The sequence below is a fragment of the Polistes canadensis genome, unplaced genomic scaffold (assembly GCF_001313835.1).
Source record: "Polistes canadensis isolate GaletaPanama2010 unplaced genomic scaffold, ASM131383v1 scaffold_1, whole genome shotgun sequence".
NCBI lineage: Eukaryota > Metazoa > Arthropoda > Insecta > Hymenoptera > Vespidae > Polistes > Polistes canadensis.
This window is the reverse complement of record NW_014569548.1, coordinates 1,437,558-1,463,375: the sequence shown is the minus strand read 5'-3', so window position 1 is coordinate 1,463,375 and position 25,818 is coordinate 1,437,558. Positions and strand designations below refer to the sequence as shown.

The 25,818-nt window shown below is 37.3% G+C and overlaps 1 protein-coding gene across 3 annotated transcripts in view; it reads left to right on the top strand.

The window, feature by feature from the left end:
• The window catches only part of LOC106793740 (epidermal growth factor receptor), a 113,124-nt gene that overhangs the window by 51,250 nt on the left and 36,056 nt on the right, over positions 1-25,818 (top strand). The window contains exon 1 of one of the 3 annotated variants that reach the window (XM_014760917.1): positions 13,626-14,604. The exons of the other annotated variants lie outside the window; for them this stretch is intronic. The gene's annotated coding sequence lies outside the window, so the exon portion shown is untranslated. Of the gene's footprint in view, positions 1-13,625; positions 14,605-25,818 lie in introns of those variants that run through there. 3 annotated transcript variants of the gene reach the window in all.

Below are 25,818 nucleotides of genomic sequence, written 5' to 3'. Positions count from 1 at the left end.
TTAAGAGAATTTCACATACATACGAACAAAACGTTATCTCTTCCAGATCGATCGATCGTAATATTCTTTTTTCCAAAGTATTATTTTTTTTAACTATACAGAACATGGATAACATGTAACATATTCACCATTTTACCATAGAAAACTTATCATCTTTTGCAATACTTTTGTTCACAAGAAGGTGTATCCATTCATTTTGAACATAAGTTGAGAATATTAAAAAACTAACAAGAGACAAATAAACATATACAAATGAATATAAAGATTTTACAAAGTACGAGAAAGTAAACGAAGTATGTACATGGTGGCTCGGTAGTTTGTTCTCTTTCGAAGAAAAAGAAGAAGAAGAAGAAGAAGAAGGTAATTTCCGTTGTTGGCAGAGGTGAGAATCGACATGCAAACTGAGCGTGTTGTATTGGAAGTGGTGCACGAGAAAAGATAAAGAGAAGCAAAAGGAAAAAAAAGAAAAGAAGGAAAGAGCGAGAAGAAGAAAGGAGAAGAAATAAAGAAGTCGAAACGAAGCTTAGTTGGGAAGAAGGATGAAGAAGAAAAAAAAAAAAGAAAAAAAGGGTAAAAAAGAGATGAAAGGATTGAAAAAAAAAAACAAAAAAGAGAGAGAGAGAGAAGCTAAAATCCGTGCTGAAACGATAATGCTTCGGCCAGTAGACGACCAATACATACGGGCCCGTTAGCGAGCTTGGTAATTATCGTTGTTGCGAACTAACAATGCTGCCAACTGTCGAACTTAACTACAAGGCGCGAAGATTAGCCATGGCTTGCTAAAAAGTCTTCACACCAAGTTCTCGGCATCTACCTATGGGTACCTATATATTACATAGAACCCTCGGGATTCTTCAAACAAAAAGGAAAAGGATCCTCCTCGTCCTTGCTGTTAACAACGTCCGTGAACGCCTACGCTCTTGATCCTGTCGTTCGACTAAAATACAACTTGCCATACCGATCGATTTTATTTCTTTTTTTTTCTTTTTTTATCGAATTACGTCACGTATTAATTATCGCCCAAAAGCATCGTATTTCTTCTTGAATCTTTTATAATACCGCGTGACTTATAAATCACGTACCGATACATCGAAAATTCTTTTCTATTTCATTCATTTTTCTTTCCAAAAAAAAAAAAAATGATGAACGGTCGTCAATTTTAGCTCGAAATATAGGGGGAAAAGAAAATGTAATTGCATTTGTTTGAAAATAAATAGAACACGAGACGCGGTTTATATACGTGTATATTAACGTGGTACTCTTCGAACGGATTTCAATCGATAATGCTATCGCACTTCGAATATACGACTATGTAGTTGATATTATCCACAAGGGATAAGGCACATTCCTTTCGGTTTACCTTCATGGTTGTGTCTTCGACGAAAGATCGGAATAACCCAACGATATATTTTCACGGATACTCACGTATCAAGTCCTTGCTAAAAACGATCCTGTTAAACGTCGTTTAAATGTTGCTTCATTTTTTCCTAGCACACCTTTAACATTATTTTTCTCTCGATAGACTGATTTATAAATTATCCATTATTATTTCTAATTCAAACGATAATATCCGAGCTAATTACAGCTATTAATTTTCGACTAATAACACGTCAGATATCGATTTTATTAATGTGGCAATTATTTTATATGTGGCTCCCCCGTGTATCAAACAAAAATCATTTCAAACGATATGATATGTTGAGCAATCGTTATGGTTAAATTGTATATTTTCTCCATCTGGCAAAAGAGATACGCAACCACGTGCATATATATATAGGTATACACAGTTAAAAAAGAACTGTACGGATATTCTCGAGGCGAACGACTACGGGGGCATGTGTACTGTTAAGGCGACCCATAAAGAACTCGATATTATTCCTACGTATGACGATGCCTAGCTATTGACATTCCGAGTCTTCGAGGTGAACACGAAGACTCGACGTGGCACGCGCTTGTTTCGTGGAATGCCATCTTGCATTAGCTACATCTTTTCCTGATTCTTTTTCCTTTTTTTTTCTCTCTCCATTTTGCGAAACAATATTTTTTACTTTGTAACATCCTTAGTACTTCTTACTCATCGTGATTGTAATACAATGAATTATGTTCTAGTAAAGACGCATACATGCACTACAGATAGAAAGATATTCGAAGGTAAGGTATTCCAGTGCCCTTCGTTTTCTCGTGATCGATATTTTTCTTATCATCGATTAGTCCTCGTGTGGAAAGATCTCTACGTAAAAATTACTACGAAAAGACGTAGTAGTAGTATTAATAGTAGTAGTAGTAGATAATCTTGTAAAAGCTTGTAACCGTGTAAAAAAAAAGGAAAAAAAAAAGTAAGCCTATCGCAGCGTATTTGACTCGAACAAACACCAAGTTGAAAATATCGATGATAATAAAGCTGCTTTACGATAAAATCTATCTCGATCCGTGGAAAGTAATATCTCCTATTGGCCGTTACGAGGTTCCAATAGATGCACAGATGAACCCTGCCTGACGAATAATCGAATTGCACTTCTTCTCTCTTCGTTGGGGCGAGTTCGTTCGTTCGTTCATTTTATCGCCAGGTGTAAAGTACAATATTTTTATCACTTTATCGTTTGCATAACGAAAGAAGATCCTGAACAATTTTCGTTGAACGAGCGTACACGAATTATTCGAATAACAACGTCGATGATAAACACAATTAAGATAAATATATCCTAATTGTTTAATTATCGAAATAAACAAAAATTCGATCGAGTTAGGTATCGAAAAAGTTAGGATGAAAGGTTCAAAAGCGTCCTTCAAACGACGGGAATAAACGAGTACGATGGTAACCGTACTTGAAATGCCATAATGTTAGGCTGCACAAGAAGATAGTAGCTCTCTCTCTCTCTCACATACTTTATATCTTTTTCATTCTTGTTCTCTCTCTATTCTGGTACGTCGTTCGGAGGCAGCACGGTAATCTACCCTACCTTTTGCAGCCGATAACGCGTATGAGATATCGCTTGCAAGAGTCCGAGGTGCAATAATGTCTCGATGAAGTCGCTTTAAGGCCGATTTCATGTCGTGGACTGTGCTCGTCGACGAGTACTGGACGGAATAACGAGAAAGAGAGAGAGAGAGAAGAGGAGAATAAAAGAGAGATAGATAGAATATATGGAATGAGAGAGAGAAAGAGAGACGATAAGGCGCGGCTAAACCCGCCCAATCAGCTATGTTTCATGGTACTCTCGACATTACCACTTTATATTACCTATCGTTCACCATATACATTTACCTTCCTTCCTTCCTTCCTTCCTTTCTTCTTTCTCATTCTAGCCACGCGCTTCTCTTTTTACCTTCTCTCTTTTTATTTATTCATTATGTACTCTTTCTATTTTCCGATACGATACATCAGTGGTTCTTATGGTTCTCCCGAAACCCTCGAGAGGTAAACAAAATTTCGAAAATTGTCCCTTTTTTAAGTCGTCTGATTTTTTTTGAAGTTTTTTTTTTATAGATTTGCCACTATAAAATCGGGAACATTCTTATGTATTATTAATGTTATTAGCACGTTATGTGTGTGTCTGTGAAAAAGGTATTCTGCCCTTCTTGGGCAGACTAGCACCAATCGGCAGGTCAGGTATTAATACCTTTTAGGTAGGATCATAAACTATGCTTCTCTTTTTTTTCCTTTCATTTAATGAATATTTTGTTTTTCCTTTTTTATTCTTTCATCCTAAAAAAACGATCCAGGTATTCAGGTTTTTTTTTCTCCTTTTTTAGATTTTCTTTTTTACAATGTGTTACAAGTACTGCAGTAACTTTTATTCAATTCGTAACTCTTGCGATGGTTTATTACACATTTTTTATAATAATATATGGAATTCGGATCAATGTCTTTTTCATATTTTATTGCACATCGATAATGGGATTCGTTTAAAATTTTAAAAGAACCACTGCGATACATATTATAAAGGGATTTGCGGATTGTAAAACGTAAAAACGAAAGCAAGGAATGATATCGGTTAAGGGGCGACTTTCGCTCTTGCTTTATGGCGTCGTCGTCGTCGATTCCTCCTTCTACTTCTCCTTCTACTCTTCTCTCAAAAAGAAAATAAAAAAGAGATTGGTGGTGGACTTTACAAGTCGCCACGATAGGATTTTATCTGTTCAGCATTTGTCCTGGGTTTCATTGTAATCCTTGTTATTGTTGTTGTAGTTCGGCTCAATGGGGTCTCGTTCCGGCACCATTTGGTTAGCCGATGAAAACTTGAATAATTTTCCATTGAAATGAGAATTTATATATATCTAGTATTTTTTTATCCTTTCGATTATCATTGAGGTTGTCTTCTTTCATTTACTATTGTTTTTTTTATATATATATATATGTATTCTGCTTTCATTTATTCGTTTCATTTTATGCATGGTAGCACATAAATATATTCAAATACCGATAAGCGTGTAAATCATATTTAGTAACTGATATACAAGTTATAAAATGCAATAGAAGTTAAACTAATATTTAGTATTCAATTGTTGATACAGACACATAATACATTTGCACGAAAGATAAAACAACTTTACTGATAGATTGAACATATCTACCGATTAGAAGAATATTAATAATTAATATGACTTGAATATTAGTCTGATTTATAATCGTTTTATTATTATTGTCGAGCACAAAAATTCATTACTCGAATATTTGTTTATTCTAATATTTCTCAATGTTTGGAAATAAATTCGAAGCTTGCATCGCGTGGTTTATATTCTCGCTAAAATAGCAGTTTATAGTACTGGCATGTTTCTTAAGCAATTGGAGAGACGCAAATGCACTATAATGGAGTTTATCGTCAAATTATCTATATTTGATATTTGAAAAATTTCATGATATCGTATCGTTTATTAATTATAAGAACCGATCATGCGAAACACACATGGTGAATGCATGAATCGAACGAACGAACGGTTAAATGCTATGTCGAAAGACCTGTTAAGAGAAAAATGGGTAACACGGTAAAGTAAACCGGCGAGAACAATTATAAAATGGCGACTGTTGCCTAATCTCAGTTGGTTCTCGCGTTTCTAAGCAACTGTTTGTACGCCTAAACAGAATAGAGAACTTGCCTATATAGAATTGAATCCGATTGTGAGATAGATTCGAATGTGGGCGAACTCGGCTAGACACACAGACACCTCTCTTCGGTTGAGTCAGCAATTTCTCACAGAACTTACTATCTATCTAAGATGAGGTGGTACGGATATTTTAAACGATTCGTCGATATTATAAACAAAGAATAAATCACGAAGGAAAGTACGGTACGTAAGAGAGTTGAATCTTTCGCTCGATTATATACCCGCAAGTTTCTTCAAGAGAGATCGCAACGAACCGATGCGCTGTTCTAAGTATATATAATACTAATAGTTGGTTTTAGTCAGACATGCAAAGATTTTACACGAAGAGATCGTGCCGAGTTGATGAGTATGATCGTTATTTTGATTTTCTTTTTTTTTTACCCTTTAGCTAAAAGTATCCGCGCAATTACGGAATGCTTTCCAATTCGTTAATATCAAATTTTCTCAACTTTTCATGAAAAATGATGCAACGTGTATAGAGGATGCGTTCTAGTTGTCAACAAAATTGTTTTTATTAAATATGCAAATATATTATTCGAATTTGAACGAGTGGGATAACAACGATCTAACGTCGTATAAATTCGTTTCAGCTTAAATCCTAAACGTCGGTGTCACACGATCGTGGGTATTGAATTCCTTCACGTAATCGACAGCCTCCGCAACGACACGAGTGAGCATATGCGTCATTCTTGATTAGAAATTCATTTGCAAACGACGAGAAACAACGTAAGCGAGGGCTTCTCTTTTCGATACGGTTTGCAAATTGATCAAGAAAAACAAGCGAGTAATTACATCGTAACTCGAAATAAATGTCAAATAGAAATTTCAGCATAATTATGTGTTTTCTCCTCACCTCTCTCTCTCTCTCTCTCTCTCTCTCTCTCTTTCTCTCTCTCTTTTCGTGTTTTCTTAGAGAACATTTATTTCGAATATTTACTGTAAAATCGTTTGTCTCGAAGCAAAAATCGGAACGCCCTAGGCAGAAAGTGTCGTCGTCGTCGTCGTCGTCGTTTTCAGTCGAGTTCCCGCGCAATTTATTCGCGCCCTTCTTGCAAAATTGTTCGAGATAAGGTGCCGCCACGAGGTATACCGAAGCACATAGTTGCTTTCTCTTTCTCTCTTTCTCTCTCGTACAAGATCCAGTGTAAGTAGAGAAAAGATAAAAAAAGAAAAAGGTAAAGGAAAGAACGGCACGTAGTTACCTCGTGCGTGTATACGAGGAGGAACATGCCGAGTGTACGAACTACTCTGGGCAAAAATAAGGACAGAAATAGCGGCAATTACCGTAGCGGGCCAAAGACGGGAGAGAGACGGGCTTATTCATCATCCGAGGTCATTTGAATACCGCGCTGTCGAGAGCAGGAGAACGGGACGAAACGATCTAAAGAGAAGGTTCGAGGATGAAAGGAGGAAGAAACTGGGAAGAAACAAGAGGAGACCAAGAGGAAAGGGAGATTGGTACACCAACCGAACCGAACCGAACCGGTCGGAGCAAAGAGGAAGGAAACCGGTTGCCGAAGAAGTAAACACGCGAAGGTGATGTACCCTCCATGTCTCTCCTCGTCATTACCAAGTGCCCAGACTTTTCTGCGATCCGAACTGACGTTCCCAAAAAGTCATCAGCCGAGAGCTCGATCGCTTTTGATAAGAAACGAGAAAAAGACATTTGCTTGGTTTTTAAATCAACCAAATCCATACGATTTTCGATACTTTTCTAAAAGGGTAACATTAGATCGTTGTCTTAATTTGTTCATATTACAAAAAATTACACAATAGAATCGATCGAATGATTTTTCTAACGGGGGAAGAACGAACGAACGAACGAACGAACGAACGAACGTACGACCGAGCGAGATCTTTTTGGAGAAAAAAGTCATACGAGATCTTCATTGGAACGGCAGGTGTACCAACCTGTTATTCGACGTTTCTTTTGGTTGCAGTGAACGCTTAACGTTTTGGTTCTGGTGGGTCCTTACTCACGGCACGTCGTAATCTGGTAGCGTATTCCGATTTTTGTCCGAACTAATTCCCAAAAAAATCTCGAGGGCGCATCCGTTTTTTCGGAAGCGGGAACGGCTAGCGCCCGTCCGCCCTCCCCCTCCCCACGCCTCGCGTCCGTTCGAAAGCAGCTTCCTCGTTGACTTTTAAACCGAGCCGAGCGCCGTTGACTTTCCTTAGCAAAAAGCTGTCCCGAACGATACGCTTTTGTAAACTGCTCGACGTGTGTCAAGAAATTGGCCGAGGAATACGGTAAAAACGTTTTCAATCCTCGTTATAGGTATACCGAGAATCTTTAGATAAAACGATTTCAAAAAGAAAACAACCAAAAAATCCTGTCTCTTCTTTCGGAGATCCTTATCGTTGCATTCGATGGTATTTTGTTAAGGACGGTAAAGAAGGAAAAAATAAATAAAAGAAAAAGAAGAAAAAAAGCGATCCACAAGAGTTGCTGCTGCCCGTCCAAGCTTAAAAAGCAAAGAATAATTTCGAAAGAAGATACGACTTTTTCGTTTTTTTTAATAGCATATTCCAAAGAGAAATTTAACGAATGAACGTCTCTAATCTTCTCACTAATGACTTTATAAGTCGTCACATCGTATAACGTCATAAGTTGTTGGTCTTTATAACAGACGAAGTTGGTCGTAGTTGCCTGTTGACACATTAGGTACGATATTTTCAACGCATTTGAAAGTACAAACATCCCTTCCTCACCTCCATAAAAGTCCGTGATGACGAACGTCGGACGCTTGATCAAACATCGTGGGCTGGTAAGAAGGTGTAGGTCCGAAAGAGAATCGAAAGAATTTTTCTTTCCTACTAACGAAGGAGTTTCAACAGATCTCTCTCTCTCTCTCTCTCTATTTATCTATCTATCTCTCTTTATCCGTTTAACCATTTATCTATCCATCTATCTATCTATTTCTATATTTCTTTGACTCTCTAATGAGATACAACGAAACAAACCGTTCCATACCGATTCATCATATCCAGAATTATTTCCAATCATCCTTCTTGTTTCCCATTTGCACCTGGCTAAAACGGAGGACACGCGGCTACGAGTTTCCTCCAATCTTTTCTTTATTGCAAATATTGACGCGCTCGTCGTGGGACGATTCGTGGGAGGTCAATTTTTAAATGAAAAATTCATTTACGATCCTCCCCCTCCCCTCGAACATTATTTCCCTTTTTCCTCTCTTTTCCTAACATAAAATTCTTTCGTTCTTGTACGTTAGTGGCGCCCGTCGTCCCGGATCCTTTTATGATGCGAAGGATGCGCATGCGTGCGAGAAACCAGAGGACTGTGAACAAAGGGTGGTATAGACACGGGAGAGAAGGTAAAAGAAAAAGAAAAAAATAACAAGAGGAGAGAAAAAAGAAAAAAAAACGAAGGGAAGAAGAAGAAGTAGAAGAAGAAGAAGAAGAAGAAGAATGGAAAGAGATGGAGGAGAAGCAAAAGGGACAAAAAATAAACTTCAACCTCGACACCGTACGGGGTACATGGTGTTATCCTCAAGGTGCATCTTTTGCACGAACCTGTAGCAGAAGGCTTAGTTAGAAGATATATTTGGTCGGAGGACATGACTCGCTGTAATTCGCCAAGGTATTACGAGGGATTCATTACAGTTGGAGTCACGTAGCAAGACGGACGCCATGGGTCTAAAATATACAAATGGATTAAATCAAATAATTTTATCTTTTAGATTACTATTAACGAGTTCTCGGAAGCACTAATTTATGATAATGTTCTATAAGACCAATCTTATGTTATCCTAGAAGATCGGTTTATATTCGTTCATTGTAGAAAATAAGGCTTAAGGTTTAACGAAGAGGATAAGTCAACATTGAATGTTAGAATTTGAAGAACTTAAAAGACTTGGGAAAATATTAGATGATCTATCCCAATCATAATAACGAATGTCCATATTAATAAAACCACTTGAAATGTGAAGGAGAAGAAGAAGAAGAAGAAGAAGAAGAAGAAGAAGAAGAAGAAGAAGAACGAGGAGGAGCCAACCCGAAAATTTCCATTTGAAGTATAAAAAATCGAATGCGGCGCCACTGTACCATCCGAACCGGTATTCTCTTCTGGACTGTATTTTAGTCTCTCTATGCCCCATGGTATGCCTAATATAAGTCCCATAGGGAGAGAGTTGGCTGCGTGCAACGGTGCGAAAGCATCCTTTTCGGGCCACTTTTGCCACTCTTTATTGTATTCTCGTGGCACGTTCTTCTTGCCGGCGAATCGATTAAGATTGAAATTGGAAGGAAAAAAAAACAAACTCATGTTTCGCGATAATTAATTGCACGAACAACGGTGGTTTTATCTTTTTTCTTTTTGGTGTTTTTTTTGTTTTTTTATTTCTTATCTTTTTTAATTACGATTTATCTTAACGAAAAATCATTGTCACGTTAGACGACGATATATCCGGGGAAATTTAGAACGTTTGCGCTTGAAAAATCTTTTAGAACGGCAGAGTTATAAAAGCTTCATGCCAGTTTTATCTGATTCGCGTATGGCAAGGCGAAACTCCCCGAGGTTACAGAAGGAATGCAGAGCCCGGCGCATTTCTCTCCCTGGCATCACGGAATGAAACAGGTTGCGAATAAAGTCTTGCTCATCTCGTGCCGGTAAATCGCAGTCACGAGAAAAGGGCGCGAGATAATTCCCCGCCGAGTCCAATTCAATTGTATCTCTGTGTTTTGCTTTCGATATACTTCAATGTTTTTTTTTTACATTCATTCTTTCTTACTTATCTTCGACGATGTTAAGCTCTCAATGAAAACGTCGAATAGAACGCGTAGTATAAAATCGATTGAATAAAATAAATCTATTTAAAAAAAAAAAAAAAAAGAAAAAAAAGGGCTAATAAAAATTCTTTATCGATAACAAATGAAATTAAGAAATATGTTGACTCCGTAGGATTCTTCGAAACAACGTAGAGTAATAAAACTAAAAGACGCACACACGTGCAGTCTGTAATTACATAACCGTGCTCGGTAATGCACGAGCGTATCTCGTACGTTTCCATGACTCTAATCGCACGGGGGATAAATGTTTTTATACGATTAAGCTTAATGCGTTATCGCACTTTGATTTGAAGTCACGTTTATAATACATAATAAAATATCGAAATATATTAACGAGCCTTGAAAATAATCATCTCAAAATCATTTCTAACGATCGATTTCACGAGTGGTCTTTGATGTAAGCGCGAAAGTGGCTGACTTAATAGCTAGCACGTTCTATGTAAAAGAAAGAAAGAGAGAGAAAGAGAGGGAGAGAGAGCTGAAAAAAGAAACGTTGAAGTAGAAGGGGAAGGAGAGATTATGTCGCAGCTAAATTTAGGCCCACGCGCACGGATGGAACCACCTGTTTATTCTTCGCGAAATTGTGCGATAGCTATTACAGTATTTTGCTACAGTGAAAAGAAAGTGTGTGAAAATGTCAAAGTATTAGTAGTATAATGAAACTATAAGTATCTTTAAATTTGAACTTATTTCATTAGATCAAAAAGCAACAAAATTTATCGTATTTATTAAAAGGGAGGAAGAATTCTGTTACATTTTTCGAAAGATTTCGAAGATCTAATCGACAGGAGAATGTTCGTTAAACTCATGGATAGAAAACCCATGGGGTAAACAAGCACTTATTCTCATTTTTAAGTCCTACCACATGTATGAGAACAGAAACGGATGCGTTGCCAACTAAAAAGGACCCAAAGTTATGCGTAAAAGTGCAGAATCAACGAAGGGCTTTCTACTCTCAAAATGTTGCAGTATTGTTCCTGATTTGTAACACGTATTAACGCGCCAAAGTCCATCCTATAAGACCCCCTCCTGCGGAGGTGGGCTCGCTTGGTACCAAACAATACCGCAGGAATAGTCAGACCATTTGAAAGGAACAATGCCGAAGTTTTAACAATGACGAACTAACTCGTGGTGGACTAAGAATACAACGGCTTGCTTATTTTGTATTTTTTTTTCGTTTTTCTTTTTTTTTTGTAAATGAAGGTCTTCGGATACTGTATTATAAAACTATCGAGACGGTCAGGCACCTGCTGAGGTCGAGAAACCACCCCTCTGTCGACAAGATACCCGCAAGGGGTTTTATTATGTGTGTAAGATCATTTATTATTTATTTTATACTTTAATTTTACTTTTCGAATTATGTATATAGTTCTTAATAAGAAGGTATCATAGGGAATTTGAACATCAAAAAAAGAATTAGAACTTAATTTTGATAAGTTGGACGTTTCGTCCCTTTATTGGGACTTCTTCAGCAACTGGAAATTTTATTTTATTGTTATTTTTATATTACGAAATATATGAGATCCATACATTATAAAATATTACATGTTAGCTTAATCTCTAAAGTTCAGCATCTTTTTTCTTTAAGTAGACATACATTTTTCTTTTTATTTATAATATTCAAAACATCTACACTTCATTAAGTCCGTTATAATTTGAACAAAACTGTTTCAATCTAGACTAGTGTTTATTAGTCTAGATATCTTCACTGTTAAGGTGTCCTCTATTACGGTGTTTTATTTATTATAGTTAAATTTAAAAATTCCGTTATAGATGTTGTTTAAATTATTTGTGACTGTTCTAAAATTAACCGTGTTATTGTTCGTTATATGAYACATTTCGCTAATGTTTCTTTTATACCAATTTTCTTCTAAATCTAAAATCGTTGCTGCGTCAAATTTAAAATTATGTCCTGTTGTAAAATGATGCTCAGCTAACGCGGTGGTATTAGTTGGTTTTTTATAATCTAACAAAAATAAATTCTATTTACACCAAATTAAAAGACAAGGTAGATAAATTTGACCRGTCGAACTTAGTATATAAAATACCATATAAATGTGACAAGTGTTATATAAGACAAACAAAACAGAAACTCAAAAAAAGATTAGATCAGCATAGAAGTGACTGTAAACCTACTAATGTAAATAAAACTAATACCACCGCGTTAGCTGAGCATCATTTTACAACAGGACAAAATTTTTAATTTGACGCAGCAACGATTTTAGATTTAGAAGAAAATTGGTATAAGAGAAACATTAGCGAAATGTATCATATAACGAACAATAACACGATTAATTTTAGAACAAACACAAATAATTTAAACAGCATTTATAACGGAATTTTTAAATTTAACTATAATAAATAGAACACCGTAATAGAGGACACCTTAACAGTGAAGATATCTAGATTAATAAACACAAGTCTAGATTGAAAAAGTTTTGTTGAGTGTTCAAATTATAACGGATTAAGACTTAACGAAGTGTATATGTTTTGAATATTATAAATAAAAAGAAAAATGTATGTCTACTTAAAGAAAAAAGACGCTGAACTTTAGAGATTAATGTAACATCTAATATTTTATAATGTATGGGTCTCATGTATTTCGTAATATAAAAATAACAATAAAATAAAATGTCCAGTTGCTAAAGAAGTCCCAATAAAGGGACGAAACGTCCAACTTATCAAAATTAAGTTCTAATTCTTTTTTTGATGTCCAAATTCCCTATGATACCTTCTTATTAAGAATTTTATTTTTGGACGAGAGAAACAACTATTTGTATGTATATAGTGTTCGTAATTATTAGGATGAATTCATAAAGTTAAAACTTTAATACACACATTTTCGCATCCTTTTAACGTGATTCTTACGTAATATCATCCTGCATGCATTCGAAGACAGCTTTATTTTTTATTAGATCATTTTTTAAATCCCAAATAATCTTCGTAACGTAGATAAACGTTATAAAGTTTTATCTTTCGATAAAAAAAAAAGAAAAGGAAAGAAAGGAAAGTTGAAACGCGTTGTACCGAAGATTGAAGTAAGATCGTGATAGTCTTCGATTTCGTTTATCTAAAGTGTTTACGGAGACGAGTTGAATTGACGGTTTGCTCTGTTAAAATTGCTCTCGTTTAAAAGGCAAATAACAGCGAGAGAAGTACTTTTAGTCTGTTGTTTCATATAATCGTTCCTTTCGCCTTGGTATCGGCCTTTCACCCGGACTCTTTCGAAATTTATATCTTCGTTGCGATCGTCTTATCTCAGTGATGACTTTCAATGACATTTGAAAGCATTTTTACAAATAAATTGATATAAAGTTAATTGTAAAATATTGAGGGGGAAAATAGTTAGTGAAAAAAATATAGAAGAAGAAGTAGTATTTTTCCGAGATGCAATGTTGCCTGGCTCGGGTGTATGTGTATGTGTGTGTATAAGATCGGGTCCGTCGATTGTAGGTCTGATCGTGGGGGGGACAGTGGCTATCGGAAGGGCCAGAAAGGGTCTTACGAGAGAGGTAGAACGTACTATCTTTCTCTTTCGTATACCTGCGTGTTTTACCTGACTAGGAGAGAGAAAAGTAGGGAAGCCGAGCGATTTCTGTGGGTAGGTAAGGTAAGGTAAGGAGGAAAGGTGGTAGAGCGGCTGATGTAGTGGGGGGGGGGAGATCTTCCAAGGAGATAGACGAGGAAAGATAAAAGAAAGAGGGAGAGGTAGAAGGAGCGGTAGAGGTAGAGGTAGGAGGTAGAGGGAGAAGGGTCGAAGAAGCAGGCTAACAACAGCGAAAGAAACGAAAAAGAGAGAGAGAGAGAGAAGCTGTGGTGGAGGTGGTTGGATGCTGGTGCTGTCGGCGGTAGCAGTAGTATAAAGGGTGGGAGAAGAACGGATAGGAGAGGCGAGGGGAAAACTCGTGGCGAACGTGGACCTGTGCCCGTGGCTCCTCGTCGCATGGCCGACCTGCCGACTCGCTCTCCGCAAGGTGAGACGCGCGGATCGAAGCGAACGCAAGTCTAAGGATCGCGCGGAATTCTTGGTGAAACGGTCGTGCTACCTCTGTCATAGATATTCGGCGGTGGTGGTCCTCCGAATTTTGCGCGTATCTTCCCAAGGCCTGTTCCCTCGCGCGAGGATGAATTTGCTGCGACATCGAGCGCGGTCTCGACTCGACGCTCGATAAAAAACTCTTATCAAGGCGCGTCGAGACTCGCGTAAATCTCAGCCGAAAACTTTGTCGCTTGCTACGAGTTTGAAACTTCCTTTACGCGTTTCGTCGACTTAAATAACTAATATTATCATCTTCTCATATCGTAACAACATCCACGTTTCGCGCCATGGATTTTACGCGCACGCGCACCCATAACAACCACGTGTCACTTGCATGATCCTTTCGTTCTCTTATCCCCTTATTTCCATGCATCGCAAAATGGATCGAGTGTACGTGAAACAGTGCAACTAAGAGCTCTTATTATTATTATTGGATATTATCGCGAATGTTATCCTACGATCAGTGTTTTGTGCTAAACCTTTAAGAAATAAACTTATCGCTCATAGACAGAAACTGGTTTCGAAAGTGTACCTACCCCGTTGCTTTCCCATTCGGAGGTCGGACCAGATCGAACGTCTTCGGTCCAAAGTTTTACGCCTTTGGAATATTCTTCTGTTCGATTTACTTTTCTGACTCGCATTCATAAATGGTAAGTCCTTTCAATTGCATTAACACCCTTAATCCTTTCCTTTTCGAACTTCTTATTGTGGTATAAGTATTTAATTCCTAACTCGTACGTTGTGGCAAATTCGTTCATAGACCGATTCTATCTGACAACAATGAAGAACGTGCCCAAATACGATCGATTAATAATTATCCGAATCACTGAACATTTTGCCTAGAGAATGATAACGCGCTTACGCATTGACGAAATAGCCTATGCAACGTGAACGATAAGATGACGTTTTACCTTGCCTCGCCTTCTGTTATGTACAAATTCGCAACAGATATGAAAACAATGGAGAAATTGAAATATATTCGCTTTGAAGAAGTAGGACGTTGCTATATATATATGCAGTACATTGGCAAGAAACTTGGTCAGTAATGAAATAAAAAATGTTCTTGTTGTTCTCCCAACGACGTTTCGAATTTCAAAGATTGCATAGAAGTTTCTTGTCGCGTTCAATCGGTCGGACGATTGTTGTGACGGTGCGAAGAAACATCGAGAGAAAATGCGAAACCTCGAACGTGTATAATCTAAGAAACATATCTCGAAGTATCGAAGTTTTGATACACGAAATGCTTTGGAAAGAACGATATAAATCCCGAAGGAGAATTTCGCTCGAAGTTAAAATTTACGGAAAAACAAGGAGAAGAGCGAGGATCGAGAACTGTCTCCAACCTGGTAGTTCGACACACCTTAACGTTTCTTACATACATTCTTCCCTCGTGCTGCAGTCTTCTTGAGAGTTGCCCTAGCGATGTTCCAAGCACTTTCGCGCGTCCCTCAACAACAATTTCCACGAAAAAAGTTGGAACGTTCTGTCCGACTCCGAAAGATTTATATTGCTTTTCGAACAAGCGAGCGAACGAGCGAGCGAGCAAGCGTCTTTGCGATCTCCGCGTTAGACGCGTTTCTTCTTGAAATCACCAAAAATTTGTTCCCGAGAAGTTGTCTCGCTAACTGCTGACGACCACGTGTTTATCGGAGTTCACGTACACGCCATAAATCTTGACGCATACATCAACGGATTCACACAAAAATCATTCTATTATACGTGGATCGTTTCTACTACATCCAAACACACATGCTCAATTCATCCTCCAATACGTATATAACGTTGTTATTTTATATAATTTTTCTCGTATAAACGACATCGAATGAATTTCGTCCTTGTTGTTGTCGTCGTCGTTATCATCATTTCTTAGAAAACTAGTTCCTATTATCTTTCTCTTGATTATTTTACATAGTTATATACTTTTATAGATACATGTAAATATATATATAATCAAACCGGATTACGATAAATTAACAAATTTATCCTGATATAAAAATCTTCATTATTTTGATACATACTCGTCAACATAGTTGTCCCAATTAAACACTTTGTCTCAAGATTAATCTCATTCTTACAAAATTTTTTATACAAATTTGATAGTTTTACGTATAAAGGTCTATGAATATTTAAATAATACATTAATTAAGGTGTATATATGAAAAGGAAAGTCATATGATGCGCGTCAGCTTAAGAGCACGAGGATCACAAGCTTGGAATTTCTTCTACGCGAGCTAATGTTTGTGGAATCGTTAGTACGCATGAGAGACTTGAACGCCGGGGTAAGAAGCAGTCGGTTTGCGTTGGCGGCAAACCGTCCGTTTGAAAAACATCGACTACTAGCATGTGGCATCTAGTATAGTTGAGGTAAAGCGTTAGATAACTTTTACTTTGGTTTCTAACAGTGGCTAATGCAACTCACTTTTGTGCAGGACGCTTTATCGTTTGAAAATAATTAACCAAAGTAAGAGAGAGAGAGAAAGAGAGAGAAACATTATTCGTTTCATTTATGAACCATTTTTTTGACACTTCAAATCAACGTCTTAAACATTTGTTCAATATAATAACACGATTTTGGATGTTTCGAAAAATCATTTTTTATTGCAATTATATATATATATATATATATTCGATTCGATGAGAATGCGATGAGAATGCGATGATAATTTACTCGTAATAATTGTCACGATCAATCCAATACTCTAATGCATACAAAAATAACTCATTACAAAACAGTACTAACGATCGAATTGAAGAACGTAAATATCATTTATGCGAGTAACAATGCAAGTTGTTTCTTTGAGTTGCAGTATTATTATGCGAGGTACGAAGATGCAGCTGTCTTTAACTCGTTATATTCCGTGATGTTGATACAGAGGGAGAGAAAATGTTACCAGATGTTGAAGTCGGTACTTCTTGTTCGATACAAAAATTAGTAACATTCCGTTTTGTTAAAAAACGTTGATTACTTATCGAAGAGTGATATCAACTTTATTTTATACGTAAGAAAAAATAAAACAACATGAAAATAAAACTCGTAGATTTTCTTGTTTCGTTTTATACAAAAATACGAAATGATAAAAAGGTAAATATAAAATAACTGCAGCGAATCATGCTTAGTTTGCTGTATCATTTGAGATTGCAGTGAGATGCAACTTTTGGGACATCGGTTTATAGTTATACGTACATACGGAATAGAGCGAAGGCTGCTGCTGCTGCTGCTGCAGTCCCGTACGATGCGTTCGTAGGATGCGCTCGAAAAATAATTCTGTTTCTCTTAGGGACACGCCTACTCGAAAAGAAGATCATTAATTTCTTCTCCGAGACATTGGCGCTCGCATCGTAGTGTTCGTAGAATTATATTAGAATATCATTACCGATGTATTAGAACGCTTTTTTCTTTCTTCTTATTCTTCTTCTTGTCTCCAGTTTTTTTCTTTTTTTTTTTGTTAAAAAACAAAGACGTGAAAATAGATAAAAAAAAAAGACACACATAGCACGCGTTGTATAATCAGTAGTTGTTGTCGGTCAACAAATATGTTACATAGAAAAATAACGCATAATAACGCAATTTGGACATTGGTAAGTTCGATTTGTGTAATTTGTCGAGAATAAAGCAGTGCAATGCTACGTGTATCGTAGAAAATGTCAAAGCCATTCGTCGTATATAACGGTGCTCATTGGTCACTGTAAATTCCAGTAGTTTCTAATCCAAGCCAGTTTAAATAACGCAATTTATCTATCAAAGATACGTGACATTCGTTCTAACGAGCAACTGAGATAAAATTTTAATATAGATAACAACGTCTCGAGACTTTTAACATGATCGATAAATTTTCTAATTCGTTAATAAACAAATCAAAATGAATAATACTTCTATATTGTCAAAATCCAAAGGTTGGAGAGAAATTCTTTCTCGAAGAAAGGAAAAAAGAAAAATAATCGAGAAAAAGGTACTCGTATTATTTCGATTTCAGTAGCGTCGGTTACAAAGCAGATTCGTAGTCGATAGCGTAACCAAACGTGGCTTTTTAAGTAGGTATGCATTCCCGATAGTTACGAGCACACGGTCAGTTAGGAATTTTTTCTGTAGAAAAAAGGAAACCTTTGAGATCGTAAAGGGACCCTTGAAGAAGATCCACCTTCGTTAAGGGGTATTGACGTTGGATTCATTTTTCAATGGGCCATCCCACCTGCTAGGCTAGAAAGGTGGAAAGAAAACGAAAAAGAGAAAGAGAAAGAAAAAGAAAAAGAAATGAAAAAAAAAAGTTTTATAGTACATCACGCGTTCGCTCGATTACTTTGCAATAAAGAACTATAAGATATATATCTCAGAAACGGAATAAATAAAGAAACATTTGAATCTGTCAAGACGTATGAATCTTTTCACGTTCATATTTCTCAAGGTGAAACGAGCGTATCGCGTGATTATAATTTTTAACTAACTCGTAGGTATACATCGACGAGTCAAGCTTAAGAAACAGAGAGAAGAAGTTAAATAGAAGAAAGAAAACGTGTAAGCGCAATTAGTACTCGGCACGTTTCTAGAAGAAACGTCCTATAGTTGTTGTTTCGTACCCATAGACTTTCCCTCTTAATGGCTGCCATTATTGGACTCAAACAAGGATCACGGGGCATTCTCGTCGATCGTAATTATCGTACCGATGATCTCGGTAGGACTTTGAAAGAGAGAATACTTTGTAATATTTGCGAATCAATTGGTGGTAACGACGATTGGATAAGAAGAAGAAATAGAAGAAAAATAAGAAAAATAAGAAAGAGAAAGAGAATCAAGAGACTCTTTAATAGCCAATAGGTGCTTGCTTCGTACATCTCGGGAGATGCTGGAAGGTCCAGAAGTCGAGGGAAAGGCGAGAGAACTGACGTCACCGTCAGGAATGAGGTTAAACCGATGCTAAAGTTGCGCTCAACCAGTAACCGCTGTAACGTTAACTTTGCCGTTGCAGGATCCATGAGAGTCCTGGAAGAAACTATAGCGTTAGTAAGATTATCGAAAGAGAAAGAGAGAAGGTAAAGATATTCGTAGATCCGCGATTGCATCACAAACGTATTTTACTCGCGCATGCTTGCCGATCCTCTGCCAAGATTCACGAGCGATAATCGATTGCTCTTTCGATTCAGCGACTTTCAAGGAATGCAATTGCGATGTTCATTCCCTAAGACCGGTGAACGTAGAAAGAAACAAACTATACCTATTGAACTTCTCTAGATTTCTATTTTATTCGAAAACGAAGTATGTAATATTAAGATATCTAAAAAGTATCGTCAATCAGTCGCCAAAAAAAGTCTTCATCGAAAACGATGAACTTGACTCGAGTACGAGTGATAACGTTATCGACTGATAACTCTCGTTCATATGCAAGAGAGAGAGAGAGAGAGAGAGAGAGAGAGAGAGAGAGTAAGAATTTGAAAAGGAAGAAGATAGAAAAGTCACGTTTATTTTTGTATATCGTTTATACTGTTAGTCAAATTTGTTTAAGCGATCTTCTACTATCAGTATCATCGTGCGTTTTATAACCGTGGTAGCGCAAAAGATAGAAGATAAACTGTAAATCCTAAAGGTAGAAAAGAGAAGAGTCAGTTTCTCTATCTACGACTGGCAACTACCAACGTTATCTCCGTATGCGCCGACCGTAGGAAAAGTTTTTGTCTTAAAAGTAGAGAGTGGACGAGTTAGGTCGTATAAATAATTGTGGTGGTGCCCTTTTCGAAAAGGGTCCAGATTGCGAGGAGGAGAAGTAGTAGTAGAAATGTGTCGTATAAACCAAGAAAGGGAAAGAAAATGGAAAGAATAGGAGGAGGTGGAGGTTACGTTCTCAGGCGGAGGACTACTCTATCTAGGAAGGATCTTTCCTTTGGAACAGCACGGACGAACTCATGCGCTGACCCCCAGAGGCTAAAGATTACAAGACCTCGGCACACGGCTAGAATTCGAGTTCCGCAACGAGGGCCCGAGCGCACAACGCCATTACTCCTTCTTCCTTTGAAACCAAGTAGAAATATCTCGCGTGCTCCTACGTCATTGCTTCTACGGTAGAAAGATAAGAGGTCGAGAGGATCCTAATATTATTATTATTCCTCTCCCCGTATAGTTACGCTGCCGTTACTCGATTTACTTCGACGTTGTAAACGATAAACAATCGACTTGCACCATCGAAGATAAATATCGAATGTTACGTGCTCTCAATTTTACGATAGATAAATTGATTATATATTTTTTCCTTGTTTTCCAATAAAAATCTCGACATTATAAATATATTACAGTGCAGCAATGAAATTCACTGATGATACAGTAAAGTTGTTATAATTGTTTTTTTTTTTGGTTTTCTTTTTAAAATTTAAAATTGGATTTTGGGGTCAAAAATTAGACTTGGTATTTTCGTCGAAGTTGAAACCCTAATTTCGTGTTTAGTTAACAAGTATTCCCTTGTTTCATCTTTCTTTTCCACCTGCATCTTGTTAACAAGACGCTTCCCTTCTTTTCGTATGCACAGTTTCGTCGAGTAGCGTAAACGCAAATACATACGTGGGCTATTCGAAATGAAAGGTAGGCAGACAGGCAGACAAGCAGGCCCGTACGGTTGGTAGACAGATACCTACTGTACCAACCTCTTGCGAGTTACTTGTTGTGTTGCATTATAATTACGATTATATTTGCTTTTTATGATTGCATTACGAATGCAGGACCTATATAATATATTAATGACTCTTTCGCTTTTACGTAAATACTCGTTCGAGCATAACACCGCTCGCGCTCGTCTCTTCCTTTCGTTGTTTCTTTTATGACATCTATCATTTCAATATAAATCCAATCCCGCAATTCAACTTTTATATAACGTATTAATTAAAAATATTACTTATTAATTAATTATTGTTAAATAAAACGAAGGAGAAGAAGAAGAAGAAGAAGAAGAAATAATACGTTAAAACGAGCTTTAACTTTCGAAACGAACGTGTCACATTAACTCAGTAAAATAAATACCTTTTTGTTAAAGAAATGAATAATGAAATATTGAAGTATCTGACGTAATCTGTATTGAGTAATTCTTACATTTGCATTTAGTTCCGTCCGATTGGGATGATGTTAACGTCTTAGGTTTGCTTTTTTTTCTTTTCTTTTCTTTTCTTTTCTTTTCTTTTTTTTTTTTTTTCGTTCACGTTGAAAATATGTCCCAAGGTGTAAGGTAGTGTACGTACGTTGATCGTTTTTGCCAATTTCGGTATGCAAAAGATTTCTGGTTTGCTGGTCCATAGTCTCGTAAAGGAAGAAAACAGAAAAAATAAAAGAAAAAAGCAAAAAAAAAAAAACAAGAAAAAAAGCGAAGAAAAGAAAAGAAAAGAAAAGGAAGCTGGTGAAAGAGTAGCAGTTAGGTTCAGTGCGCGCACGCGCCGTGTCGGGCACGAGCACAAAGGTGTGCGCAAAGGTGTGCGTCTCCAGATATGGCCGCCACCAGCGCACAGTACCGGTCCAGCGTCTTTGCAGCCTCCACTGAAGAGTCCTTGACGCCTACCCTCTGTGTACTTTACTTCACGACTCGTTCCGTCACGAAAAATCGACTTATTATTTCCTTTTTTTTAACGTATAATACAGAATAGATTTTTTTCTTTTCAATTTCTATCATATTTTATTATACCCTTAAATCTTCCAAATTTTATATCCTTTCGAGAAACGATTAACACTATTATTATTACTATTATTATTATTAATACCAATCTATTCAATTTATTTATCTACAACAAACTCGTCCACGCGTATATGTAAATTATATTTCAAAAGCTGAACTAACAGAGCGATCGTGTATATCGATTCTCGGACATCGTAGAATTACAAATCATCTTTCCTTCTTACGATAAAAAAAAAGAAAAAGAAAAGAAAAGAAAAAAAAGGAAAAAAAACGTACGATCCGCGTTAGGAACAAAGATAAAATAAATTCCCTTCCAGGAAAAAGTATCGAACCATTACGATTGAGAAACGAAATATCGATTTTCTTCTACACGTTACTTTACGAGGAAATCACATAGTTAATGACGCTTAGTATTCGTTCCTATGCTTACTCCTATATAGATATATATATATATATATATATACACTTGTTTATCGTACATATTTTTTATCTATAACTTTCTTCTTTATCCTCCATCTTATTATTATCCTTAATAAGACATAACAACCCATCTATAATTGATCACAATCATGTAATCAAACAATTTGTACATACATACGTATATAGAAAAAAGATCGTCGGATTGGTGGAGACTGTTTTCCGAATCGAATGAAGACGCCAACCGAGTTGGATTCGTGCGGATGGATCCCCGTTTAATTATCCATTAGGCGCGAACCAAGGATCGATTCGAGGTAAACCGAAAGAATCCTTTGGTTTCTCGAAAGCCGTGAATTGGTGTAAGACCGATGTCATCGTGATTTCTTGTCCCGGCGGGTATTTTCGAATCAACGGATTCGTCGGTTTTCTTAGACGCGTGTCTCACCTTCTTCTCTTCCCCTCCTCCTCATATTCTTCGTTCTTCTTTTTCTTCGTTCTTCGTTCTTCCGTTCCTTCCTGTGTCCACCCTTTCTCTCAGCTATCTCCCTCTCTCTTTCCATTCTCTCCCTGTTCACAAAGCAGGTCGCTCGGTATGTTAATGTCATTCTTTCGAATCCCCTCGGTCCCGATTCGAGGTACTAGCCCGGGGTCTGGTTTTTCGTGTCGCCGAGGATGTCGCTTCTAATTGACGAGTGGCGAACGTATACGCGTTTCAAAAGACAGAAAGAGGGAGAGAGAGAGAAAGATAGAGAACACAAGGAATAGAGAGAGAGAGAGAGAGGGCAAACGATGGACATGTGTCCAAGGTGTTCGAAGCAGAGTTCTGCCGTGTCTTATTATACGTTGAAGAGCTCGATATTTTGAAAGGTTCGTGGCAAACGCGAAGATGCAACCCCTTTCCTTCTTTCCTTCTTTCTTTCTTTCCTTCCTTCCTTCCTTCCTTCCTCCCTACTTGGTAAAAAGAAAAAAAAAAAAAGAGGCGGCACGTACGGTCTCGAGGACAGAATATTTCATCGTCTCGAAGAAAAGTACTACTCCGTGGGACGTGTGTAGAATCATGGGAGGGTTGAAAAGAGTAAACAGGGAGCGAGAGAATACTAATAATTTGATCGTTCTGCTCTCGATTTAACGTAAATTAATATGTAAATGGTGATGCCAAATTTATCTATGATTATCTCGATATGATCTAAGGAACAATGGTGCTCGAATAATTGTGATTTTTCATTGTAACGATATCTTTTACGAAAATTAATTTCGCCTATTCATTTGTTAATTACGAATGATCGGTTAAAGACTGAAAGTATTAAGCATGGAAATATCACGATTCGTCAAATGTAGCAAAGATAATTGAAGGAAACATATGTAAAATATAAAGGAAATGTTTAACGTATTCAATAATTTATCTTTTATGCAAGATATACGTTTACGTAAAAATTAGTAATCTGGTTATTAACGTTTAGCTTCGGTTTCGATCGGTAGTTGTTTCACGCTCGATAATAAATTTAATTTCTTTTTTTTTTTTTTTTAATGAAAATGAATCGAATTCGAACCTTGCATTAGATCTATTGCAAAAGTGATTGTAATGAAACGTTTGTAGTTTACGTAAACTCGATTAAAATTGAAAAATCTCTCTTGCGAAATTAATACTCTTACTGAATAACGCGAAAAGATAAGAAAACTTGTCGACTTCTCTCAGTACACTGGTGGTGGTGATCGACGAGCCAACGTTGGAAAAAGGGCAACTCACGTACCCTCCTTTTAGTTCGAACAAAGAACCTTTCGTAGGTATTGGGGGATAAGTGGCTCCTCCTTCGATGGAAACCCTAGGGAAAAAGATTCTTAAATTATCTCGGTAGAATCTAATCGCTGGATTTGATCTTTTTCCTCTCGAAGAAAAGTACTTTTCGAAGAAAGGTACAAAAAAAAAGATGCAACAATAGATAAAATAAATGCGACTACCAAGATTTCTCGAAATATACATTATCACATATATTATCTTAAAAAATATTTAATGGAATATATAACCAAAAAAAGAAAAACAAAAAAAACTTCAGATAATTGTCTTTATTCGGTCTTTAATGTAAAAAGAAAGAACGAAAAAAGAAATATAATCATGGTAATTTCCAAGTTGGTGTTCGATGACGTTAACAAAATATCCTGCTTTTAATTTATTTATTCCTTTCTCTGTCTCTCTCTCTCTCCCTCTTTCAAAACTGTTTCTCTTTTATACCGTTGACGGTTCTAATAAGTGCCCGAGATAAACACGAGTCGGTCGCGCGACCGTTGCACGCGTGGGAGAGAAATTGCAAGAGGATCAATGGCTCCACGAATGCGTAGTGAAAAGAAGTATAAGAAGAATAAGAATAAGAATAAAAAGAAGACGAAGAGGAATAAGAAAGAAGCTGAGTTTACGCTATACATAGAGAGAGAGTACTAGAAGAAGAAAAAGCGATCGGAGGCATCCGATCTCGTGACGTCGTAACAAATACACCTAAAGCAAGTAGGTGGTTTTCCTTTCGAGTAGGTGTCGCTCCTCCTTGACTGGGTTGCAACAGTGACATCATCGTAAGCGTAGTCAGCTGATTCGACATAGATGGAGCGAAAGAACGAACAAAAGTGTTTAGTATAATTAACTTAGTGTTCATTATTTTTTATATATCGTTACGCATCGATCCTAATGTTCGATTCCCGATAACCTCCATTCGCGTGTGGAAACACCTTTGAAAGAGGGTGAATTTCAACTGGAAAACTTGAAGCTCTGAACGATGAGAGCAAGTTCTCAAACAACCTACGATGGCCCTCGTAGAAGCAAGAAAGCCCCAAACGGTTACGGAGAATACTGGGCCGATAGTAAATTCAAGTAAGACATTGTTCCTCGATTCTTTTCGAACAGGGTGGTCCACCACGAGCAGTGGACGTCGTCTTCGTCGCATTCCCATTGCTCGTATAACGAGCTCTTCGGATTCTCTCTCTTTCTCTCTCTCTCTTACTTTCTCTCGTTGCTCCTGGGTGTTCCAAGCGTCAAGCGAACTGTATCTTCGCAGGGAGTGATCCCTAACCTGAATAAATTGCATTTCATTGGCCAGTGAATCGCCATTTGCCGAAGACCCGGTGGTCGATTCTTGATGACCTAATCAAGAAAGTGTACGTACCATTTAACCATCGCTTTTCTTCGAATCGATATTACAACTAATAATCGACATATTCGTGCGAATTGTCGCAGGAGCGAATCGATCGATGAACAACACTAAAAAACAAGAGAGAACACTTTCCCACGGCAAGAACATGCTGCGACCTCCAAAGCGATCCACCTTGAAAGCTTGGAGCCAACAACTATAGTGTAATGAAGCTCGTCGTAGCATGGATGCTCTGGTGCTGCTCGCAAAGACGACGACAACGACGACATTCGGGAAGGAGACCTCGTTAGAATGGAAAAGTCGTTCCCCGTGTGTGTGCGTGTAACGTAGATGCAATCGAAGCAGCCCTCTCTCACGTTAATTCTTCCCTCCCCCTCCCAGCGAATGCCAGCGCATTAACGCAAATCGTCTATACGCTGTGGCACGCACTTAACGTTGCTTACGTTGTTACAAGGCGATACGCATTCTCGAAGGTTCCTTCCCCCCTTCCCCCTCTTCACATCGTATCTTTTTCTTTTTCTTTCTCACGTTTTCACGAGCTCTCGTCGTTCACGAAGAAGAAAAACTTGGCTCTAAACTCGGGTCGTATGCAGATCCTTCTTCTTCTTCTTCTTACCAAATGGACGTAGGTATATCGAAACTTATTCGAAAGAAATTCACGTTCCGA